We start from the raw sequence: 24,690 nt of genomic DNA, 5'->3' as shown, positions 1-24,690 counted from the left end.
AAAAACAACCGGAAAAAGAGGAGGCTGAATAAAAGGACAGAAAACCTTGAGTTAAAATTTAGTTGAAAATGTCAAGGGAAACCAGTCTCAGAATGTCTCCTTCAGCAAAGTTAAGAACTGGTAATAGGAATACTTTAGACAGCATGGAAACATCGGACACAGCCATAAATAAACACAGTATTTGAATAAAGCGTATTCAGAGTTCACTGAACAGCAAACCCTCTACAAAACAATCATATCGGACTTCATTGTCATTGTATGTGGCATTGAGCTCAAAGTAGGATCTCACCCAGCAATGGTGGGTTGAGTACTATGACCAGAACTCATTTCCAGTCCTCCTGCCTTGACTTCCTAAGGATCACCTTCAGGAGGTCCTACGCACAACTTCTTTTCAAAACTATTAATCACAGAAAACAACTTTTCTAACTGCAATCAGAACTACATCTTGCTCCACAACTCAAACACAAAATAAAGCTTTTCCTAGTTGATTAAAAAAAGTGTTTTGCAACCCCATCTACTGTTTGCAAATGCCCTGCTCTCTTCTATTGCGCTCCAATCACCCACAAGTACCAGCTGCCCTCTGTCCTGCAGACCTTTTTCTTGGGCACACACACATACATGCCTGCTTGAATTCCTAATGAGATAAGTCTTTAAAACTGAACACACTGCTTTATAACTTATTTTTATTTCTTTATAGTAGATCTTAGATTTCTTCACACACTAGATTTGCTAGATCTTCATTCTTTTAAAAAAGCAGCATGGTGTTCACTGTTGAATCCAACTATTTCTTTGAGCCATTTAGGTGTGTTTTCCTAATTTATACTATACTCACTTATAACAGGAGCACAAATCAGGATTTATGTTCAAATTACAAGAAATGATCATCTAAGAGAAACAATCACTTTCTTACAACTGATGTGGGCTCCTGAAAACTGGTAATCATATAGGAAAAATCCCCTAACTACCCACTGTTTTCAATACACTCTTATCAAGAATTCTGAAAACTTACACATAGAACTGTTTCTCAAATTAGCTATATACAAAGCCTTCTGCAATGCACCGCATACCCAGTGTGATTTGAGAACTGAGTCTCACTAATTCTCCACTATTGTTCCATCATGCTGAACTCTTTTCCAGTGTTTTTGTAAGCCTACTATGGCACAGTGTTCTCTAAAGAGTCCCAAAGAAGTCTGTGACAAAGGACAATTTAGAGAAGCTTGTACCACTCTGGGGAGAAGGTGAAAGTTAGGAAAAGAAAATGAGCGGCAGAGCAATGCCCTATTGCATGTTGGCTCCTGGATCAGTCCCCAGTACAGAAGGCTAGAAATTTGAAATACATTAGTTTTGTTTCTTAATTTTTTTCTTTCCTTCTTCCTTCCCACTCCCCCTTTCCCCCTTTGTTAGTACCAGGAATCAATTCTAGGGCTTCACACACGCTAAGTAACTGCTCTACCATTGAGTTACATCTCCAGCCCTTCAAATTCAAATTATGTACACACATATACATGCAACTGCATATGGACATGTACATACAGCCATATGTATATTACATGTACACATAATTTTATGCAGCTGAAATACTAACAGTAAATACAATAAATTTTTAATGGTACTGTCCTTTGATTCTTAAGATTATGGATTATTTTTTTGTTTTTCTATACTAACCAAATTATCATAGCATAGAGAATTATAATGAGTCACATAAAAATGGAAAATACATAGTCTGGATCGTGTATACTACTGTGTTTTCTTTAGATTTTTTGACTATTAATGAGCTAACTGCCGAGAGACATTTCATTGTGGGGGCTGCTAAGCTAAACCAACAAAAAGGTATCTTGACTTCAAAATTTGGGTCTAAAGATATGTTGCTTTGGAAAAGAAGTTCTGCTTTTGCTTTCCCAGAAGATGAGAAGCTATGGATTCTTTCCAGAATAATATGGTTTGATCAAGTAACATCCCGAGAGGTCTCCATGGGAGTCATGGCCCAGGTGAGCCAACATCCAGAGCAGGCAACTGACTGAGACAATGCAGCCTCACAGACTACTACAGCCAAGATGTAAGCATAATTATAAATTTTCTCAGGATCCCCATAAGATTACCAGTGCCCCCAATCAGCAGGAAGTAGTATAAAAAACTACACCTAAATTCCCAAAATATTGCTTATACATGTTTGTTTTCATTTCAAGGGTGTTGGCTATAAATAGTTAATGGTCACTGTCCATCTCTTTCTAAAGAAAAAAAGAGGATATGATATAGAAATGATGAAAAAAGGCAGATTGAATCTACTTTAATTAGAAAATAACTGTTAATCTCGAAAAACTTTATATTGGTATGGATTTTGGTTTATTGATACAAATTTAAGGTCAACTATACTGTATGTATGTTATAGTGTATATATATTTCTACTCTTGTTTAAGTCATTATGTTTGTGCAGCTCATTTGAAATGTAATATAGAGTAAAGAAATACAAATTAATAGTCATCTATAACAGTCAAACTTATGGTCATGTTAGTTTGATTTTCTAGATATACAGAGATATATTTCAGATGGATAAGTAATCTTCATACACTTCAAAGACCTATAGAACACAGCTAAAATGTTTTAAGAACTTAGACTTTATTTGACAGTGAAAGACAGCATCAATTACTTCAAAAGGATGATGGACATCGAAGATGCTCCTTACGGAGTTTGCTTTCAATGTGGCAAGGCTAGCCATTTGGGCAAGAAACTGTTCTTGCCTAGACTGCTTGATAGTATGCTGTATAAACTGCACATGCAGGACCCACAGGAAAGTGACTGCTGAACTTGCCAAAGCAAGATGGGACAGTCTTTCAGGGTTCCTGCTTCATGGAAGAGACTGCCAGACATTCTGCAGGATACAGAAAAAAATGACTAACAAACTGTCAATATAAGTGTGACAATTTCAAATTTCCTGCTTCACTGGGAAATATGCCAGATACTCTAGGCATATAGGCTGAAGATGGATGTCCTGAACTTACAGAATAACTTTGGGTGACTGTCCAGGCAGCCAAAAATCTCTGTTATTTCTAGAGTTTTAGAAGTTGCTTACAATGTACTTCCTGTTTACTCAGGTAATATTATAGCCTTCTGAGGCCTTTGATGGAGCCGAAGACTAGATAGTTATAATTTTCCTAAGTTATGATAAACAAAAAATTACATATGAAACATTAGACTCACAAGGAGAGAATAGATGATAGAATATTTTCTTTGATTTTGTTAAATACAAATAGATTAAATATTGGAACTGTAATTCTTGTCTAATAACCATTTTGCTTATGTAATTTTACTATGCTAAAGTTAGAACCTTATTTTTTAATTAGACAGAAAAGGGGAGATGTTGTGGGATGCCCCTCTGTATAAGGTGAATATGCTTTATTACCATTAGTTAATAAAGAAGCTGCTTTGGCCTATGGCAGGGCAGATTATAGCTAGGCGGGAAAGTCAAACTGAATTCAGGGAGAAAGAAGGCAGAGAAGTGGGAGATGCAAACAGTCATTGGAAAAGCAGATGTGAGGTAAGAAGTCTCAAGCCTCATGGTAAAATAGAAACTAATAGAAAAGTATTAATTTAAATGGTAAGATCTAGTTAATAACAAGCCTGAGCTAACAGGCCAAACAGTATGTAATTAATGTTAAGCCTCTGAATTGTTATTTTAAAAGCAGCTGCCAGGACCAGGTGGGACAGGAAAGCTCCTGTAACAGTTAAGATTATGGATGACTTTTTTTGTGTGTTTTTCATTTATGTTTATATAACCAAATTCTCTATCATAGCATTCATAAATAAAAAATAATACATCTCAAAAACAGGAGCTAAGTGTATAAATAGCTTAGACAAAATATGGACTCTGCTGGGCACAGTGGCTCATGCTTGTAAATCTAGCACTTGGAATAGTAAGACAGGAAGATTGTGCCAAGTTCAAAGCCAGCCTGAGGTACACAGGTAGACTCTGTTTCAAAACATAAGAAAAAACATGGGCTCTTACAAACTAAGCCCTCTGCACTACTGTTTAGTTATTTTTATTCATCAATTGGACAAAATATTTTACATAAAACCAACGTAAGGAGGGAAGGATTCATTTTGGCTTGTGGTTTAAGGAGATCCACCCCGTCACAGCAGGAAAGGCTGGTGATGGGACTGTGAAAGAGCGGGTCACATGTCTGCAGCCAGAGAGAAAGGGATGCTAGCCCCCAGCTGCCTTCCTCATTTTCCCTTTCTTCAGCCCAGGACACCAAGTCATTTGTGGTCTTCCCTGCTCTGTCCACCTACTCTGGCAATGCCCGCAGAAATGCCGCTGACTCTAAATAGCATTGAGTTAACAAGGAAGATTAACCATCATAGCCATGGTATCTTATGCATGCACTTTATTTAGTGAGACTGAAGGTTTGTGTTTCTGTTACAACTCCATCCTCAGGAAGGGTCTTGTTGAAGCGAAGAGCTGATGTCAATGCCTCTAGGATATAAGCTGTGTGAAGGCTGGTTCCGTCTGCTTTGTTTACTGCCCCATTCTCAACTTCTAGAATAGTGCTTGACACATAGTCAAACAAATATTTGTTTAAAATATTCTATTTGAAAAAATTGTTCATTTATTTTGTGTGTTTGAGTGTATGTGCGTGTGTATGTGTGTAAATAGTGTGTACATGCCATGGCAGGCAGGTGAACAGGGACAGCTGGCAGGAGTCAGCTGTCTCCTACCACGTGGGTTCAGGGGAATCGAACTCAGGGTGTCAAGCTTGGTGACTTCTCCTGAAAGACATTGGAGTACTCGGGTTCATTCATAAGTACTTGACTTTAGGACTCACCTGCCTCATAATAAAAGAATGTATGCTAAACCTTATCTTCTAGGAAAGTCGTGTTTTTATCCCATTGTCTTGCTACTTACGGATGAGCAGAGGTATCTAACCTGGCTCACAGGAAGAGCAGAACATGTTGTTATTTCTTCTAAAGAGGCTTCAGAACAAACACAGAGCGGCAGCCTGGTTCCAAGTGAGAAGAATTTGATCCCCTCCCTGTGCAAACCTCTTCCACCTGCACCATGACCCCTAATAAAAAAGTACACCTCACTCAAGCCCCAACAAAAACTAGCATGCGTGTAATTAAAGTACAAGTCCCACAGAACACTTCATGAATTACAGCTGATACACTCTGATATTGTTGAAGTTATTTAATTTCATATTATTAAGATACAAATTATGACCTACCATGCTGAATCTACAAGGTTGGTCAGTCAAGGACCCTTATCTTGGCTAAAAGGGCAATATCAAACTTGTAGAAAACATACTGATTCAGATCCAGAAGCTCCTAAGCATATAAGGATGGTCACCATGACCTTTTCCAGGACAAAGTTTGAAGGGGCTGTGAAGTTAAGGTTCTCTAGAGTAGCAGAACTTATAGAATGAATATCTCTCTCTCTCTCTCTCCTCTGTCTCTCCACACACACACACACACACACACACACACACATACACACACTATGCAAGCAATTTATAAACATAATTATATACAATGCATATAAGACATTATATAATATATATTATATAGATATATGTGGAATTTATTAGAATGACTTACAGGCTGTGGTCTAGCTAATCCAACAATGGCTGGCTCTGAATGGAAAGTTCAAGAATCCAGAAGTTGCTCAGCTATGAGGCTGGATATCTCAACTGGTCTGCAGCAAACTCTGGAATCCCAAAGAAGTAGGCTCGAAAGCCAGAGAAAGAAGAATTTGCAAGCAAGGAAAACTGAAAAAGCTTCCTCCTTCTACACCCTTATATAGGCTTCCAGTGGAAGGTGTGCCCAAGACTAAAGGTGTGTCTTCCTGCTGGATCAAAGGAGTGTGTCTTCCCACCTCAAAGGTCAGGACTAGAAGAGGATCCACCCACTTCAAACCAAGCCAAAAAACAAATCTCTCAAAGGTATGCCCTCAATTTCTGTATTCTAGTTAATTCTAGGGGTAGTCAAACTGACAACCAAGAACAGCCATCAAGGCTGTAAGAACCAACCATTCCCAGCAGGTAAATATAGCACATAAAGTTTATAATGACTGTGATGGGAAAGATACAGACAGACAAATTATCATCTTTGTTCAAAACATCCATGGCCAGGGATTTAGGGCCACAGACTTTATTCAAAAAGGAAGCCCAGTATACAATACATAAAGAAAATAAGACACTGCAGAAACAGCTGTCCTAAACTCCAACAAAAAGGGTCAGTCTATTGTGGAGCTGGGCAGAGCGCCAGAAGACAGAAGAATGGTGCCTTCACCAAGGACTAAGGAGTCTCATGACTCCGAAGGCTGTGATCATTATCGCCCCACAGGGCACACAGGTACAACTGATGGTAGGGATGCTCACTGACTTGCTCGCCAGCTCTAGGGCCATAAATCCCTAATGTTGCATGTTCTGAGCAAAGATGGTAGACTGCCTGTCTCTAATCGCTCTTAATTTTGTTTTTGTTTTTTTCAAGATAGTTTTTCTGTATAGCTTTGGTTGTGCTGGAGGGACTTACTCTGTAGACCAGGCTGGCCTTGAACTCAAGAGATCCACTTGCCACTGCCTCCTGAGTGCTGGGATTAAAGGTGTGGGTCACCAATGCCCAACTGTGAGCTCATAACTTTGACAACGAATGTTAGTGTGCTTTGAAAACTCTCAAAAAGGACACTTGGTGTGCTTCACGCATCTTTAATCCCAGCACTTGGGAGGCAAAAGCAGGCAGATTTGTACAAGTTCAAGCCCAGCCTGGTCTACATTTAGAGTTCCAGGCCAGTCAGACTACCCAATAAAATCCTGTTTCATTAAAAAACAAAACAAAAACGTAATAGCTCTCTAGGATGGTTTGTGTCTGCCCCAAGTTTGAAACTCCAAAACTTAAAGAAGCCATTTAAACTACCAGTAGCAAGGGCACTGACAGGCAAGTTCTCCTTCAGATAATGGGAAAAATTCTTCAATTTGCACCAATTTTTCAAAAACCAGAGTACACCCTCTTACTGCTGGGCAGTAGCAGCTGATGGTGTTTTCCTAAAGGAAACAAAAAAATTGTATTTATACAGTTAAACAATTATCTCTGAGCCACAATGTTTTACTCTGATGAGAACAAAGGGGTAGATACTGGCAAATTACTAGGAAGCTATGTAAATAATATATCCTTCTAATGCGACCCTTAAAACAATACCAGCATTGAATGTTGTAAAAAAAAAAGCCAACTTGTTTACAAAAGAAAACACTAAAGACCTCTAAAGAGAAACTTAAAAAGATGAAAAACCATGGAATAACATATTACAAATCTGAAATGATGTCAATGAATGTTGTTCTATCTAGCAAAATTACATTAAACATCAAGTGAGAGAAAAGAAACATTTCAAGACACACACAAACTAAATCAATTCATAACCAGCAAGTAGGCACTGCAGAAGATACATAGTGAAATCCTGAACACAAAGGGTAAAAGGTCTCACCCAGGAGAGCACAGCATGGAACTTCAGAGAGAAACAGATGAACAGCCGGGCACTGGCTGCTCTTGCACAGACTCAGGTTCAGCATCGACATGGCAGGCAGCTCACAACTGCCCATAACTTCAGTTCCAGGGAATCTAATGCCCTCTTCTGGCCTCTGCAGGCACCAGCTATATACTCGGTTGCATGGATATATATGTAGGCCTGCTCCTGGGGTCCCGACAGGCTATGTCCTCAGCTGTAGCCACTAAGAGCACCTCCTGTGCTCATTCACTGTGTTCTCTTTTAAAAGGGCCCTGCCCACCTCCCATCTCTCTGTCTCTGTCTCTCTCATTTTCTGCTGCTCCTGTACCCAGAGGGCGTTTCCCACTCCCCTTCCCTCTTTTTATAATCCCTTTCCCCTAATAAAAACCCCTCCACGTGAACTCTGTTGTATAGTGTCTTTCTCTCATATGCTGCTTTTTTCTAGATTACAATAAAGACACCTACACAATAGAACAATTAAATTTTTTTTAAAGATATAGACATAAGAACTTTCTGAAAAAATTCCAGTGGGTCAGGAAACAATAGCCAGAATTGATAAGTGGGACTGAGATGTATATAAAAATATAATAAAGACACCCATAACTTTATACACTTACTAAATGAAACAATAAAAAAGTAAGAAAATTCCAGAAATCGCTAAAATAAAACAGAAACTACCTTAAAAGAAACTGTGACCTTAAAGAAAAATAACAAGCTCAGATATTTGAAAACATCAAATTTTCTGTATAATTAATTAAGCAAAAAGACAGGATAAATTATAAGACTATAGCCCATTACTCCAAACACTCCCTATGAAAATATGTATGCTTATATACATAGAAAGATGAATATAAAATTCAATTATGTTTAATCAAGAGAATAATTTCTAATACAACAAGTGAACCAAGACACAGAAAAATGTGTTGTAGGCACATTAGCTAAATGATTTGGTAAATTCCAAGGGCAGGCAAATTTACAACAGTCGCCCACTATATAAGGAGAGAATAATTTCCAAGACATCTAGTGGATATCAGAGTGTTTAGATAACAGTGAACCCTGTCTATTTTGATTTCCTCTAATATGTACATATTTGTGGCAAAGTTTACTCTATAGATTAAGAGATTAACAATAACATGACAAAATGGATAACTCTAACATTAGATTTTAAAGCTACTGGCAGCCTGTTCTCTCCTGTACCCTTAGGCCATTACTGAAGAAAGGAAAGTTTATTGAGTGCAAAGACTGTGATGAAGTGTGGACACCCTGAACAAAGGGACGACTCCTGCCCCAGACCGGACAGAGTGACAGCAAGAGGTCTCATCACACTATACAACTTACACTTTTGAATGATTTATTTCGGGATTTCCTACCTGCTACATTTGAACCATGGATCAATGAAAGTGAAGAAAGCAAAACCACAGGGAAAGAGGACACAAAAGATGATACACCCTTCAGCTACAGCTTTCTGGAAAGTAACATGGCGATAACTCTATAGTAGTGAACATATCCAACCCCCATTTACATAAAAACACAGAAGTAAACGTAAGAGGGAGAAGTATTATCTACGGAAGACTCTAAAAGCAATGCTATTTTTAAAAATGCAGTCTTTGTTTTATTTTTATTATTTTATGTGTATGGGTGTTTTGCCTGCATATATTTCTATGTACCTCTATGCACCTAGTGCCTGAGGAGGCCAAAAGAGGGCTTCAAATGCCCCGGAACTAGAGTTGCAATCCACCACGTGGATGCTAAGAATCAAATCCAGATCCCCTGGACAAGCAGCCAGTGCTCTTAACTGCAGAGCCATCTCTCCAGCTCCAGCAACGCTAACTTTAATTAAGAACATCTTGAAAATCTCAAAAGTCTATGTGGTAGTCTGAACAAAAATAGGGAGTGGCAAAGGGAGTGGCACTACTAGGAGGTGTGGCTTTGTAGGAGTAGGTGTGGCTTTGTTGGAGGAAATGTGTTATGGTGGAGGCAGGCTTGGAAGTCTCATATATGCTCAAGTCATGGCTAGTGGTTCAGACCACTTCCTGTTGCCTGCAAATCAAGATGTAGGAATCTCAGCTCCCTCTTCAGTACCATGTCTGCCTGCACTCCACTATGCCACACCACAATGATAATAAACTAAACCTCTGAAAATGTAAGCATCAAAACTAAATGATTTAGCTTAATAAGAGTTACTGTAGTCTCTTTGCAGCAACAGAAACAGCAAGTAACACAGCCTAAGAACTAGTAAATTATAAAGTAATAAATTAGTTATAGTTATAAAGAGAAAAATGTGGACCACATCAGCAAATGTACAGTTATTTTTCTATCACCTTTGTCTGCAGTTAAAACAAACTGCCATGCTAACCAGAAGAACTCTTCAATGAACCCACAGAACACACATAAATACTGGGTGAGCTTCCCACCCATAACTCCAGCCTCACCAGGGAGACAGGATCCATGTAGCAAGGTGGCTAGTTAGACTAGCTTATTTGTAAGCTCTGAGTTTGACTGAGACCATGCCTCAACAAAAACACAGAAGATCAACTGAGGAAGATTCTTGATACCAAACTCAAACCTCTATTCACTTGCTGCATGCACATGCGCACCCCAGATAAAAGTCAACCTGAAAATCTATACATGTACACTATGCAGATGTGAAAAGAATAAAAAAAGGGACGTAAAGGACTTAAAGTAATTCACCTAACAATAGAACAGTGTATTAGTTCTTTATTGCTACATGATAAACTACCCCAAACTTAGTGGTTTTAAACAAGAAGTGTGTACTGTGTCACTCAGCTTTGGAGCCATCAGGAATTTGAAAGGGGCTCTGTGAAGTCTTCTGCCTCAAAGCATCTTCTGAAGTTCCAGGGGACCAGGTATCTGGGAAGTCCCATCTTTAATTTGGAGACCTTCTACTAGGGCTCCTCAATCAGCTCAAAGCCCTGCCCTACTCCTCCCTCCCAGAGCTGCTTACAGAAGGGCAGGTAACCTCCCCCACAGAAAGTGTTCTCTGTGGGAAAAGAAGAACCTGCAACCTTCATAACAATCTCAGAGTGATGCTATCATTTCTGTCACTTTGTCCAACCAATATACCAATTCTGGTTCACTGTGTGTTGGTATGGGAAGTGTTAAAGGTAAGCATACGATCAGGCAAGGACATTGAGGATTATCTTAAAAGACTGGCTATTATGCCTTCTGACCCTTGGCAATGTGATGTTTTATGCTGAATTCACTTGTCAATTTGCAAAAAACCTAAAATATCATCCGTATCTCTGCCTTTAACTCAGATCCAGGTATCAGGCTGTTCCTGGCCTGTGTTTCCATAAGCATTCCCTAGGATGGTTTCTGTTGTGCTATGACAACAGCACTTGGCAAGCCAAATCTGGGCCAAGTCTGGTCATAGTTCTCCATTCATTGCCTATAGTTGCTTTTATGCTATAAAGTTTGATAACTGCAATGATAACCAAGTGGCTCACAAAGTCAAAGTTTGTTTGGCTTTTAACAAAAAAAGAATATCTTTATCTTTTATTTATTATATGTATGGGTATTTTTATTGTGCCTGACCTAAAGAAACTGGTTAATTAGCTTAAAAGATTTGCTTTTGGTTAGATACAGATAACCCTATATATAATCCTATTCAAAAATGGGAGAGGGCCAGGGATACAGTTCAGTGGTAGAGCATGTACTTAGCAAGTTTGAAGCCCTAGGTTCAATTCTAAGTTTGAAAAAGGAGAAATGGAAAGTACATATGAGGAGGTCACTGAAATTCAGCCATGTATAACTTCATTCAAAATTTTTATCTTATTCCTATAACTATATATATATGTATTTTTATTATTTATTTATGTATAAGTATCTGTCTAATGTGTGGTTGCCTGTAGAGGTCAGAAGAGAGCATCATAGTTCATGGAGCTAGCAAACCAGGTGTCAGTCATGTGGGTGCTGGGATCGAAACTTCAATCCTCTGGAGAACAAGGGCTCTAACTACAGAGCCATCTCTCCAGCCCCTATATATGCATTTTCAAGTATAAAATAGTATAGTTCCCCATGACTTTTTCAATCAACCCTGGTATTCTTTATTTTTCCTCCTTCCTCTCAATCCTTACAAAGCTCCCTTTCCCATTTTTCTCTTCATAGTACCTTTTCCTACTATCTCTGTCTCTACAGCTCCTTCCTCTGACCCCCCACCCCCACCCCACTGTGGTTCCTTTTTATTTCCCTGGTTTCTGTGGCTATTCCAGGTCATATACTCACTCTCTTAAAGATTTGGAGATAGGATCCATGAGTAAGAAAATCATGTGACATTGTGCTGACCCTCAAGAGCCATAGATTAACAAAAGCCCTGGATCTAGGCATTAGAAACTACTTCAAATTGCTGATCAGGGAAGTCAAGAGACTCCCGAAACAATATTGCCCTTGGTTACTACCCAGAACTTGAAGGAAAAACTCTAATACTGAAGATATCACACACTTGAGACACAGGACTTCAAGGAATTGAGCCACAACTGATCTAGATACCTCTTCTGTGATGTCGGGCTCTCACAGTTTCAGAGGGTGTTATGTAAGCTGGCAAGAGAGAGAAGCCATCAGCAGCTCTACTCAGCTGTAAAGCCTATGAACCACAACAATGCTTAGAACAGTAAGTTATCCACAATGGTGCAATAGTGGCACTTTTATCTTGGTGGTAACAAGCAGCTGTCTAATTGGATTTAGAGCCTACTCAGCAGAAGGGAATTTATGTCCAATACTGCAAACCTAGCCAAAGAGCTATGGCTGGAGCAGTCATAGACCTTAGAGATGAATCTTCAACTGCCATGTTCCTAAATCAATATAATTTCTAACTGTATTCTAAATATCTTTACACCCATAAATAATGTAGCTCTCACTCTCACATTTTGTCTAAGAACAGTTCTATTGGGAACTATTTCTGGTGGAGGCAGAACGGAGTCTTAGCAACCTTACAGTTGCGGCCTGCTTAGGTTGTGAGTTAGGGACCCCACAATCACTTATTCTCTACATTCTGACCAGTTGTGGGTCTCTGTAATAGTCTACATCTACTGCAAGAAGATTGTGCAATTTTTTAAATACTGCACGAAATTCTCAGAAGCTAATAAAAAACACAAAAAAGAAATGAAACTGAGGTAGGCGGGCAACTGAAGTAGGTGACTGCTCTTTTGTTTCCCAGCTGCCCAGACCTGAATAAACACACAGAAACTATATCAATTCCAACATTGCTTGGTCAATGACTCTAGCAGCTAGCTCTTACATCTTAAATTAATCCATTTCTATCAATCTGTATATTGCCACGAGGTTGTAAGGTTTGTAGGGTTCCGGCGTGTCCTTCTCCTTCAGCAGCTACATGGCATCTCTTTGACTTCACCTACACACACACACTCTGTGTGTGTGTGTGTGTGTTCTTGCCTAGCTATATTCTTCCCTGGTATAGGCCGAAGCAGTTTTATTCATTAACCAATGGCAATAAAACATATTCACAGCATACAGTGGGGAATCCCACATCAGGTTACAGCTGTAAGCTCCTTATTAAGACTCTACCAGAAATAGTTCCTCATAGATAAGGTCAATATCTTCATGACTCAACTCTTTGAGTCATTCTTTTCCATGAATGTTAGCACATGTTGAACTGCCTTACTTGCTCTTCCTATTTATGTAAGTCTGGGAGGAGAGGTATCTTTGCATTTTGTACTCTGTGCAGCCCTTAAGTTCAAGGTGGCATGAATCTTCAAAACATAGTTTTCTTAAAACTTTGCAGGTCTCTTAGGAGTCTCGCTTTTTTTTTTCCAGCATTAATCTTGACATTCTGATGAAATAGCAGAGACGAGGATCATTCCCTTAAGATTCTTAGAAGACCTATTATTTACTAAATGAATTTGCCAGTAACAAACACTATTAGCCATTAAGGTAGTAGGACTCAAAAGAAACTCAAGGGAATCTGAAAATACATCTGACTGGAAAGCCCTTTGGGGCAGTACCTTTCTTATCAACAAAGGATTTTTTGACAGAACTCTCAGCATATCCTCAGAACTTATTTTCCTGACAGCTCCTTGGACTGAAACCAGCTTCTCCCTACCACAGCTCTGTTGGATATGGAACCCAGAAACAGCCATGCTGGGAAAGCACTCTACTACTAAGCTAAATTTCCAACCATGAACGGAGCTACTTCTTAAATTTTATGCCATTTGCTGAGTGATATTCTTCATGTTTACTGATCCCTTTGCTTGTTTTTGAGTCTGATTCTACCGAATGCAGTCCTGGCTATCCTAGTACTCACTAGATGGGCCAGGCTGATCTTGAACTTGCAGCAAATTTTTGCCTCCACCTTCTGAGTGCTGGGTTGCAGGCATTCACCACCCTACCTAGAAGACCTTTCTTTACACACTTCTCTCACATTTTACTGTAAGAAGCAACAATAAACTAGGCAACACCTTCAACCACATCACCCAGTTCATAACATACCTTTTCTAGTTTGTTCATAACTATGGTGACAATGCTATAATGATCCTCTTTCCTCGGTTTTAATTAGATTCCCCTAAGTTTCCTTTGAGTCCTAATTGGCGACCTCATCAAAGGACATGAGTCTACAGTTTCCTTAAAACTGGGACTTCATGCTTTCATTCAAGTGGATCTGCAAAACCCACTATAATCATCAGTTACTCAAAGCTGTATCTACTTCAAAAGCTATTTGTTCTGAGGGAGAAGAGATGGTTCAGTGGCTAAGAACACTGACTGCTCTTCCAGAGGACACATTTCAATTTGTAGCACCCACATGGCAGCTCTGCAATTCCAGTTTTGGGGAAACTTAAGCCATCTTCTGGTCCCTGCATGCATTGCATGCATGTGGTGCACAGATATACATGTAAACAAAACACCCATATACATAAAATAAACTCTTTTGTTCTGACAGCATCTGTCTTGATCTGCTTAAGCTGCTACGATGGAATACAGATATTTCCACCCTGGTTCTGAAGGCTGGAAAGTGGAAGATCAAGGCCATAGCAGATTCACTAACAAATAAAGCTTGCCTGAAGATCAGAGTGCAGAGTTAGTAATTAGTTAGCCATAGCGGTCAGGCAGTGGTGGCACAAACCTTTAATCCCAGCACTCTGCACAGGCAGACAGGTCTCTGTGAGTTCAAGGCCACCCTGGGCTACACAAAATTGATCCAGTCTAAAAGAGAATCAGAGCCTGCAGTGGTGGCTCATACCTTTAACCCGAGTACTTGTGAGTAACATCCCAGCACTAGGAAGGTGGAGACAGGAAGGGATATGGCTGGGCAGAGAGAGGAATATAAGGTAGGAGAAGAAAGGAGCTCACAGCATTCAATCTGAGGTTTTGTAGAAACAGCATTCAGTCTGAGGACTTTGGTCTGAGGAGTTCGTAGAGATAAGAACTAGTGGCTGGTTGCTCTGCTTCTCTGATCTTTCAGCTTTCACCCCAATATCTGAATCCAGGTTTTTATTATTAAGACCAATTAGAATTCGTGCTACATAAAAATACTTAAGTACTGGATATTTCTAACAGCTGAAATCTTTTTTTTTTTATTAGTTTTTCGAGACAGGGTTTCTCTGTGGTTTTGGAGCCTGTCCTGGAACTAGCTCTGTAGACCAGGCTGGTCTTGAACTCACAGAGATCCGCCTGCCTCTGCCTCCCGAGTGCTGGGATTAAAGGCATGCGCCACCACCGCCCGGCAGCTGAAATCTTAAAGATGCTAGTTTTTTGTTGTTTCTGCTGAGTCCTGATCATATAGTACCTTGATTTTCGCTCTTACATTCTGTGATTTTCTCCTAACATTCTGTGTAAGAGTCTTAACTATAATTATCTTATGGCCGCATATATCAATCCACAGAGAATTTGTGATTGTTTCTACCTAGTATCTAAGAGTATTACAGAACTATATCCAGTTTTGATTAAACTTCTCCATTTGTAGAGTTTTAGAACTGTGAAAATATTATAATTCGAAGCTCTAAAGTTCAAGAAAGTAAAAGCTCATGGCCAGGGCTTATTAGCAGAGTTATTACCTACACGTAGACCTGAAGCCTCAGCAGATGGCCTGACCATCCTTCCTACTTTACTGCAGAACACAAGATGTTTTTCTCTAGGACCCAGCCACCACGTACAGAAGATTTATGCCAACAGAAATGTGTCGGAGGAAAACATCATTCTGGTGTTACAGTAGAAGGGAAATGGTCCTGAAAGGGCCATGTGGAGTAAAGGAAGTAACTGTGAGTGAAGAGAAGGCGACAGACAAGTGTGTCAAGCCAAAACTGGATGGAGGAGGAGACAGTGACAAAGTTAAACTAACTATTGTATTAACTGTCAGTGCCAATCCCCTACCCGACTACTCCAATAGGTAGCTGAATTAAAAAAAAATGCCATATCATCAAGGAAGACAGTGGGAATGCGAAGGGCCAGCTTGGGGAGGGAAACTCAGATCTCTGTAATCTCCACCAGCACCTGAACCCAACATCAGGAAAGAAAACTCATTTCAGGCCATCCCTTGAGAAAGTCTTTGCTGGTGAGAAAACACTCTTTCTGTTGGCACTCTGAGGATATCCTCAAAGTACCCAGTGACTCCAGCACCCGATTACCTTATAAAATACATGGGTTTTGGTTCTACCTCCAATCGCTTTTATTTTTTTACATGCCCATCCATTTATTTTAAAGGGCATTTTGCCTGTTTGATAGAGGGGGGAGGTCCAACTCTTGACTGAACACTTCAGCAAATGGAATTCTATTATTTCTAAAATGGTTTTGTAAAATTTCAGTTTTGAATAGTATATTCATTCTTGCTAAATTCTTAACGTTCAATATAGTGAAGGCATAAGTCATAAACAATGCCACACCAGTTTGGAATTATGATTAATAGGGTGGTATTTATTTAAAGGGGAAAAAACTTACAGATCACCGTCAGCCCTATGCACAACCAGGAAGGGGGAAGGGAGTCTAGTCGCCAGCGGAGCAGGAAGTGAAGAGAGAGAGGAGAGGGAAGTAGCAGCTTTTTTAAAGGGAGAGAGACCACGCCCCAATGGGCTGGTATCTCAGCAGATAGGCTGGAGGAGTGGGAGGACCTCCCGTAACAATATAGTTAGCAAATTGTCAAGAGAAATGATAATCCAGACCTTGGGCTGTTATTATCTCACCTCAGAAAGCTTGTGTCTTCTGCAAATCTCTTCCAATGCGTGCAGCTTCCAGTCACTGGTCAGCACAGTTCTGACAACCAGAAAATGCTCAGAGTTAATTCTGTAAACCATATAGAAAAGATTATAGCAAACCTAATACTGTTTACCATACTTTTCAGTTATAGATAATTACAAATTACATTCTCTAGCATAATCAAATACAGAGAAATCAAAACAAAACAAAACAAAATCCCTACTTAACTACACCAATAGGTAGCTAAATTTAAAAAGTGCTTTATCATCAAGGAAGCCAGTTCCCATGAAGGGTCAGCGTGGGGAGGGGAACTCTGGGACCAGCACCTGAACAATAACACATTTCAGCCCATCTTGTCTTCTACAAAAGGATGTCGAGAACGTTGGCTGATGTAAGACTATTTTCTTCTTATCACAGCCTGGTAAACTTCAGCTCTATTTCACAGCAACAAACAAACAAGAAATAAAACAAAACCCCCACAACTTTGACTTGTCACAAAGAACATCTGGGCTTTAAAACTGTTTGCTCTTTTATTTTTCAATGTTAATATTTATGTGTGTGTGTGTCTGTGTGTGTGATTATGTTCAGGGTGTGTATATGAAGGTCAGAGGACAATTATGAAGTTGGTTCTCTCCACGTTTTTGCAGATTCTAGTGTTCAAGCTCAGGTTGTCAGGCCTGTGTGGTAGACACAATACATGATGAGTCTACATGACAACCAAGTTTTGTTCTTTTCAACTTCGCCATACTTTTAATTCAAACGTTTTACTCAGCCATTTGGGACGTTGTAATATTTATCTCTACATCAATAACAGTTGTGTATGCATCAATGTGCTGGCTGGTTTTAGGCCACCTTGACATACAGGGTCAGTGGAAAGGAGAAAACCTCAGTTGAGAAAATGCCTCCATAAGACCTGGCTAGAGGGCATTTTCTAAATTAGTAACTGATGGGGAGGGCTGAGCCCACTGTGGGTGGAGGCCATCCCTGGGCTGGTGGTTCTGGTTCTATAAGACAGTGGACTGAACAAGCCATGAGAGCAAGCCAGTAAGCAGTACTCATCCATGCCCTCCATATCAGGTCCTGCCTCGCTTGAGGTGCTGTTCTAACTTCTTTCAATGATGAATAAACCAAATAAGCCACATAAACCCTCTTTCCCATGTTGTGTTGGTCATGGTGTTTTATTACAGCAATAGTAACCCTCGCTAAGAAAATCCCCTATCAGAAATTAGGAAAACTTACACTTCTCTCCTTTAGTACACTACTCTTGCATGAAGAATATATAAACCACCAATCTGGAGTCCGCATCTTCATTGTCCAAGCAGGTTTAAACTGACCCTTGGCTCCTGATGTTCTTTGTTCTTCAAGGTGGATGTTTATCCTGCAATAATGTATAATAACAAATAAAAGTAATTTAGGCCTGAGAGTCTCATGGACCTGGGTTTAATCTCAAATCTTCCACTTAATATTTGTATAAACTAATCAAATTACTTGAAAACACTCTGGACCCATAAAAAGAATCCTAGGTTGCAATGTATAGATCAAATGACACAACAAAAATGAAAAAATAAATGCCAACATAAAATAAAACTGCAGCATAATAGGTCATGTCCTCTCTGCCCCCTAACCTTTTCTCCGATCCTTCCCTCTGTCTCAACAGGTTCTTGGTCTGTAATCCAGGATGGCCACAAGGTTTCCCTTTGCCCACCACCACCTTGCCAGTGCTGGGGCTACAAATGTTGTGAGAAGACATCTGACTAGGGGGACAACTATTATGTTTGGTGCTCTTCTAAGTCATTTTGACTTAATTCAGTCTGTACAAAATGCCTTTCCAGTGTAAATTTTCTTAAGTCATAGACTTGATGAACTTGCTTCGAATGATTATCAACATTCAGCAACACAAAATATACCTAGTAATGCATATACCCCTCTAAAAAGTAACACACCCAAACTCTACTGCCAAACATACCACACACCACTGTATAGTCCAAATCTATGCCCAAAAACTACTAGAAAGTTCCTTTTGTGTTGATGCTCCCAAAGTGTAAAAATCTTTTAGTTTTCAGGTTTTTTCTTTCATTCTATCATTTTATTTAATTTTGTGGCTGAATGTGTAAATAGTAATGATTCTGAGGTCAAAATATAAGCAAGTTATCTTAAGAGAAAGCTCTCTTTAATTGTTGGCATCGTCTCCTGTCTTTAGGGGATTCTATGTATTGTTTCTCCGGAGAAAGAGGGTGATTTGGAAGGGCACCACCAACCTAGAAACTGTCCTTTTATTTATTGTTTGGCTGCACTACACAACAGTATATCCAGTCAATCTCCTATTAATGAGCACTTGAAATGTTTCTGATTTTTTAATTAAGTGTGATGGTTAATATTAAACGTCAATTTGGTGAGATACTGAGTCAATTAAGAGACACGATTCAGGGCAGTTCTGAGAGGGTTTCTAGAAAGATCTAGGTGAGGGGAAAAAACTCTCCCTCAGAATGAGTGCACCTTCCAACAATTGGCCCAAATATAGGGACCAGAGAAAAAGGTGTAGTGGCCAGACTGCCTTGTTTCTTGCTAGTGAGTATGGATGTCACTGCTGCTGCTGCTGCCACGTTTCAGAGCTCAGACTCCTGCTCCTTTGGCCTTCCAAAACCGAAATCCAGAAATCCTCCGAGAATCTTCAAGGTCTTGAGCACCAATTAGGACAGAGGCATCCAGTTCCATAGATCAAACATCTACCGGGTTCTTAGCCTCTCCAGCATATGGATAGTCATTATGGACCTGCTAACATGTAAGTCACTTGAATGAATCTTTTTTAAAAAATGTATTTTACTGGTTTTGTCGACCAGGGCACCCTGTCTAGTACCAGCAGTGCTCAGTGACCAACAGTCCAGAACAGTGAGAGTGTATTTTCATAGTGTTTCTAGAAAAGACTGCTAAAAGTTTAATGCCTGTGCTAAAGGATACATGCATGTGAATTTTCCTGGATTCAGCAGGATTCCCCCCACCCCAGATACTTTGTTAATATATCCACATTTACAAGCAATGTACCCATGTGCCTATTTTCCCACCAGCTGGTCCTAGATTTTGTTGAGAAATGCTTAAGAGCAGTTTTAATTGTGTATAAACATTTGTAGGCACATGGACACGTAGGCAAGAAGTTTGTTTTAGTGTCTTCCTCTATCATTCCATGCCTTAAGTTTTGAGATAGGAATGCTCACGGATTCTGAGTTCACCCACTGGCTAGGCTGGCTGGTTAACTCCAAAGACCATATCTCTACTACCCTGCTTCCTAGTCCCTCACTTCTCCCAGTGTTGGAGCTGCAGAAACAGGCTGCTCTTTCTGGCTTCTATGTGGGCTGGGATCTAAACCTAGGTCCTAACGCTCGCAGAGCAAGCACATTACCAATGAAGCCATCTCCCTAGCCCTCCCTCAACAGTCCTGGCTCTTCAGCACAGCTTTAATTTGAACTTCTTTGTGATTGAAGCTGGGACCTCTTTTATCCAGCTATTATTATGACTCCTCTTCCTGTGACGTCTCTTCAAATCTTCGCATGAGTTGCCTAGATTTTCAGAAACTAGTTTTAATTTACACTAGCTTCAAACATTTACCTCATTTTGTCATCTGTCTTTGCTTGCATTTTTCACCATGTAAATACTTTTTTTCAACACATTGGGATTTATCCTGATTTCCCCAACAGTGAGTCATGGTTATAAAAACCTTGGCTTATAATTTCACACTTTAGCCAGGTTGTACCACAGCTGTTTTGCTCAGTGTTGCTATTGAGAAGTCTGTTGCTAGCCTCTTTTTTTTGCTGGAAACCCAAGGGAAATTTTCTTCACTGTTTTGAAAGTTTCCCTAATCTATAACTTGATGCTGATCACTATGGGTCAACGTTCCAAACACATAGGATCGCTTTTAAAATGGGGGGAGGGTCAGCATTGCCTACACAGTTTTGGTCATGCTAGGTCACCACTGTACCAATGACACCTTTAGTCTGAAGGCCTTTTTAGTGTGAACACTTGAGTCGTCTCTATTTAAAGGATGCTTCCATGGACAGAAGTTTAAATATCAGCCCTACTATTGTTTTACTTCTCAGGAACTTAAATCTTTCATCTTGTATCTTAATCAACTCCTAGATATTCATGATGTGACTTTGAAGGAGAACACATACCTAAAATATAAGGCCCTGGGTTCAATCCTTAGCATAATACACATCTGTCTGTTTCTTTGCTGTGTGCACACCCACCTGTGTATCTTTCTAGTCCCATTTTCTTTTCTTTTTTTTAATGGCTGTCTTCATGACTTGTTCAGTGTGCCTTATTTCCCTTTATGTACCTCAGAGTTTAGTTTCATTTTAAAAGATATATTTTCTTAGTTCAAAAAATTCATCTTCATACCCTTTTTGTTTTTGCTCTTTTGGGGTATGAGTAGGCTAGGTTTGTTGGCAAGGGGACCCCCAGGAACCTACCATATCTGCCTCCTTAGCAGTGGGATTACAAGTCTGAGTCACCAAATCCAGCTTTTTTACTTGCGTTCTGGGGACTGAATTCCTCTCTTGTTGCTTGCTTGCAAGGCAAGCACTTTCTGATTGAGCTATCTCTCTAACCCTAGAAGTTCCAATTATCTGATGACAGTTGGTTCATCAGGCAATCAACCCCAATCTTACAAGCTTCTTTCCTGGTGGCTAGCTTACATGTGCTAGAAGCTGCCATGTATGTAGGCTGCCGAGGCAGGGAAAGTCATCAAGTCTTACCCACTTGTGGAACCTGTGAGCGATAACATTTGGCCTGGAAGGTGTGTCCATTAGTGCGATAGTGGCACAAATGTTACAGAGTTAACCAACAACTTTCTATTTAGACTTCAGTCTCACTTCATGTCTGGTACTTTAAAACTAGGCAAGAACCCAAGGCAGGGGAGGCCATAGCCCTACCACTATTATTTCGCTCAAGGAAATCCAACTCCCTTCTACATACTTATCCTTATACCCACAGACCAGTGCAACTCTCAGCCCTCATTGCTTCTTTACGTAGTAGACAGAAGTTAGTACAAAGACTGGCAAGTGGTCAAGAGCAGAGAATAAATGACTGTGCTTGGCCTAAACGGGACCTCTGCATCACACCCCTTAGTGCCCTCCCTCAAAAGGCAGGGAACAGTGCAGGAAGGATTGGCGGTCTGGTGACTGCTATGAAGTGCTGTCTTTGGGAACTGGTGACACCACTGCACTCATGAACTCAGAGCAGCTGTGGCCACGAGATATGCACAAGTTCCAGCAGATGAGCAATCCAGCATGGAAAAGGGGAGGGGCGCATGAGGACAGTAGACAGAAGCTGGAAAAGGAAGTCTTCCTCAGGGGTACGGCCCAGGGCAATCTGCCCATACGCCAGTGGATGGTAACCTATACCCATAGGTATATGGGCAGTAGTTAAAGGACTTGGGGGGGAAAAGAGAGGGGGAGGAAGACCTACGCTGTTGGAAGGGGGATGGAGTCTGGGATGAGTTGGAGAAGGTAGCAGGAATGGATATGATCTGACCACATTACATTGTATTTGTAATGAATTAGCAGAGAATAAAATAAATTTAATTGATTTATGACTTTCTGTATCTATAAACTTCATGCAGTTCCTTCCAGAAAAGACCTCATCATCAGAACAACCTGAATCCATCCATCTTCCCAAGACATGGCTACTCATATTCAGCTCGGGCACATCTAGAACTTCTATTTCCTCTAAAACAGATTTCCTGACATTTTTTCCAAGTCACTTGTCTTTTTTTTTTGTCCATAACTGAAAAAAGGTTCAGTTTTAAAATCCAACCATTTTACGACTACATCTCAGTGTTAAGTGTTCTGGGCTGAGTTCCAGATTTTGAGGTACCTTTCAACATAGCCAGCCTTTAGTGTTAAATGTTCAGGAACTGTGGCTCTGACAGTTATTGTAGTCCAATGCTTTGCTTTACAGGGTTCATTATGAAAACATGAGCACAAAGTTCACCATTTAAACCACTTTTAACCTTTCAATCTACTGGCAGTAAGTATACAATGTTATACAGCCACCACTGGACTTCAGTTTACATGAGAGAAACCCTTTATTTGGCCATCTGTCCTGTCTTTTCTTTTAAGAATGTAGTCCCTGACTTGCTAGGAACTCACAGAGGAGCCACCTGCCTCTGCCTCCCAGGCTCTGGGGTTAAAGATCTGTATTACCCATGGCGGTTTTTGTCCTCTTTTGAGTCCTTATTTCTTTCTCTCTTATTGTGCCATCTGTGGTGCATATTTATCATTTTCTAATTGGCACTAAAAATGCCTGCTTTTCTCAAAATTTCCCTGAGTTCTATAAGCCCTCATTTGTTATTCTTGTATGGTATAGCTATGTTACTTCCAAGATCCCTTTCTTTCTGATATTCCTGTGTCTTTAGAAGATTTCATTTAGACTAGACACAGTGGCTCACACCTGTACCTCTAGCGTTATGGAGATAGAGGCAGAAGGATCAAGTTCAGCCAGCCTCAGCTACAAAACATACAAGTCAAAGAACAAAAGATTTCACCGTCGTTACAATTTTTCTAAGCTGAAATACTTAAAATTACCATTTTTATCTCCTTTGAGGCCACATTGCTATAGTATTTTTTCATAATATAATCTAATGTATGAACTTTTATTTTTCCTTATAATTTGTTATATATTTACATATTTTCCTGATTGAAAGAGGGCTCCTGTGTTAGTTTTACACATGAGTTGGAGCTTTGGAAACTGTATTTGCCCAATGACCCGAGTTGTTTCCAGTTTTGGCAGTGGTGACAAACAAAATTGCTATAAAGACCTACTGAGAAACAAATACAGGTTTTCATCTCTTCATCAGAGAAGAACATCATTAAGAGAAATGCAGATTAAGATGTAAGATACCAGTCTCTCTCTCCTGCTGTAACAGCAGAAACATAAACAAAGAACCAGACACTGCCAGTATCAAATGCCAGCTGAGCTTTCAATGTGCAGATGTACTTCCCCAGGACCTGATGGCTGCAGCGGTGCGCAGATGCTCACCCAGCCGAAGGCTGTGCTCTTTGCGCTATACATTAGAACAACAGTCTAGTCCGTGCTCTGCAATGCTCTTTTTATCCTCACAGGCTGTTTCTCCAGATACCCACGTTTTCATTGGACATAAACAGCTACCCCCAAAAACCCTTTCAAAAAGTCACGACTCAACCCACCATGATGATCATGCCATAATGCACAATGTATAGACCATTCTGGTAGCTCCATTTTCTCACAAGGATAAAGCTATAGGAGAGCATAAAACTTGGATTTAATTTCTTCAGGACTCTCCTAGAAAAGGTCAAGACAGACTTCTTGGTTGATGCATCTTTGAAAGGTGCTTCCTGAAAAATGATGCAAACCCACCTGAACCAGTTACTAAGGACTTTTATTTCTTATATCCCGGACTTATTTATCTAGAAATTAAAAAAATAATAATTTCACTGATTCCATTATGTCCTTCAATTTTTACAAGTTCTTGTTGTTTTCTTTTGAAGAAGTTGTTTTTCCTCATCCCTTTGTGTTCTTTTCTATTTGGTTTTGTCATTGATACTTACTTTCAAGAAAAAAACAAGACTATGAATATACAGACTTTCTGCACCAGTGTGTCCTACGTTTTGGCACTGCAATACAATGCTGTCAACCATAAACTCAAGTCTGCCCTAAGATACTGCACAATCAAGTCACAAACAATAGCTTTCCTGGGCCTCAATTTGGACACCTAACTGTAATGCCTGAGAAAGTCTTTATCATGCCTCTCCACCGAAGCTTTGATTTGAGACATACTTTAAATGAGCAGACATTTATCACACAGGATATTCGCCATTACTTTTAGTAAGAGGCATTTCTTCTCAAGGAATCCCAGCTGGCTTAACTAACTTAACTTCCTTAGCTGAAGGAACCCTTAAGAGCTGAGCCTGGCACAATAACCCAAGGATATATAAGCTCTCCTGCTTCGCTTTAGTTGTTTTCATTTTAAATAAAGCAAAACTTGACTAATTCTGTCTGATTTG

General features: G+C 39.9%; 1 protein-coding gene across 5 annotated transcripts in view; it reads right to left on the bottom strand.

Annotated features, from left to right (window-relative positions):
• Cab39l (calcium binding protein 39 like) overlaps positions 1-24,690 on the bottom strand; it is a 105,259-nt gene that overhangs the window by 76,230 nt on the left and 4,339 nt on the right. For 2 of the 5 annotated variants that reach the window (XM_075949925.1, XM_075949926.1), the window contains exons 2-3: positions 17,894-18,032; positions 16,642-16,741 (exon numbers count right to left, since the gene is read on the bottom strand). The gene's annotated coding sequence lies outside the window, so the exon portion shown is untranslated. Of the gene's footprint in view, positions 1-5,589; positions 5,743-16,641; positions 16,742-17,893; positions 18,033-24,690 lie in introns of those variants that run through there. The other 3 variants (XM_075949924.1, XM_075949923.1, XM_075949928.1) reach the window with 2 other exon arrangements.

Source organism: Microtus pennsylvanicus, chromosome 15 (genome assembly GCF_037038515.1).
Source record: "Microtus pennsylvanicus isolate mMicPen1 chromosome 15, mMicPen1.hap1, whole genome shotgun sequence".
NCBI lineage: Eukaryota > Metazoa > Chordata > Mammalia > Rodentia > Cricetidae > Microtus > Microtus pennsylvanicus.
This window is presented reverse-complemented; position numbering and strand designations above follow the sequence as displayed.